The sequence below is a fragment of the Sinocyclocheilus rhinocerous genome, unplaced genomic scaffold, assembly GCF_001515625.1.
Source record: "Sinocyclocheilus rhinocerous isolate Xijiao unplaced genomic scaffold, SAMN03320098_v1.1 scaffold61, whole genome shotgun sequence".
Taxonomy (NCBI): Eukaryota; Metazoa; Chordata; class Actinopteri; order Cypriniformes; family Cyprinidae; genus Sinocyclocheilus; species Sinocyclocheilus rhinocerous.
The window spans coordinates 3,009,386-3,010,981 of record NW_015640445.1 but is presented as its reverse complement, the minus strand read 5'-3'; the positions used below and the strand labels follow the sequence as shown (position 1 = coordinate 3,010,981).

General features: G+C 39.0%; 1 protein-coding gene across 1 annotated transcript in view; it reads left to right on the top strand.

The window, feature by feature from the left end:
* The first annotated feature begins 381 nt into the window (after positions 1-381).
* Positions 382-1,596, top strand: part of LOC107752793 (14-3-3 protein zeta/delta-like) — a 14,383-nt gene continuing 13,168 nt past the window's right edge. Inside the window, exon 1 of the mRNA XM_016568857.1 lies at positions 382-502. The gene's annotated coding sequence lies outside the window, so the exon portion shown is untranslated. The remainder of the gene's footprint in view (positions 503-1,596) is intronic.

Genomic DNA, 1,596 nt, shown 5'->3' with positions numbered 1-1,596 from the left:
GCAAAACCCAAACACATCTCGTATAGACTCAACTAGCCCTTAAAGGAACCAAAGCAATTACATCTGAAATCTGATTAATTAGAGAGATGGTATTTGGGTCTCAGTAGGTAGGCTAGATCTGCTGTTGCTGCATCCAGTTCCCAATCATGATGCTGATGGTGATGCTGGGGATGAGTAGGGGGAGGGGGGATCACCATAGCAATAGTGACGTCATCCCCCTTGCTCTAATTGGAGGAAACCCCGTGGCTACAAGTCAGAGTCTACGGGGCAACCGAACGCATTCGTATCGGCCCGCCTCCATCCCCCGCGCTAATCAGCTATTGGATGATCATTTGAAGTATAACGAGTGACAGGAGGGAAGCGCGGCATCTGATTGGCTGACAGGCGGGATTAGCGACGTCCTACGGTAACACTTTCGATTGTCTTTCTCTACTACGTTTTTTTTCCTAACCATCCAAGCTCAAAGGCTATCAATCCGGTGGAGTCAACCATTGATCGAGAGGTGAGATGCAGTCTAATATATTTTAGCTTTAAAGTTGTATGTTTATTTATTGTACAAGCCTATATTCGTATATACAATTTTGTATTGTTTCAATGGACGGCGTAATCGGTATAACCGCGCTGGTCGGTTGAGAGGCAGGAGGGGCTGCCAAACTGCGTCCATATCGATCAGGAAAAAGGGTTGATTTGCTTATTACAATGTAGTAAACATGTATTTACCTTTTATATGGGACGCTTGTATTCTCCGACTGCGTATTTGTTATATATTTTTGTTGTCTAAAATAATAACGTATTGGACAAGACGAGACCCATCGCTGTTAAAGGCGGGTCGTCAAATTGCTACAATTGCTTTTTTAAAAGATTTAAAAAAAAAAAAGATTTATATGGCTATACTTTGATCTAGATAGAGCTATTTGTGGTATAAACTAAAATGTGTTTTGATATATGGTAATATGCATATCTGACTGCTGAGATTGTCAAATTAACGCTTTGTATAGTGAGCCAGTAACCTCATTGCTACGGAAATCAGGCTGGATTTCATTGATTCATATTGACTCCGTATGATTGTGATCGGTGTATTGAACTGCAATGTCCTATTTTGTGTATTTAAGATGATGTTAAAACAGTGGGTCCACTTTAAATATTTGCACATTTTAGTGAACAGGGCAGGGCTGTACGGATCACACTGACACAGATGTGACACAGAAGCTGCACACACCCTTGTTCGTGTCTCCAAACCTAGTGGAGTTTTGGTAGGCAACTCACTAGGTTTTAAGACGAATTTTAGTATGTGTGTGGAGAATGAAAGTGTAAGTTCATGACCACAGACGTTAGAGCCACAGGTCTGTAGTCATTAAGTCCAGTAATTTTAAGTAATTAATCCAGTAATAAAAATATTAATTATATTAATGTTGCCAAACAAGAACTTTGTGACGGTACCTTGTTTTTTTTCTTCTGTAATTCAATGGCACGTTGTCAGTTATTCCTTCCTTGTATTATTAATATGATTATTATTATTATTAAAAGGGCTATTATAGTCGCTCATTTAAGCCATTAGTAATCGCACGTTTATATTTAATTAAACTATTAAATTAA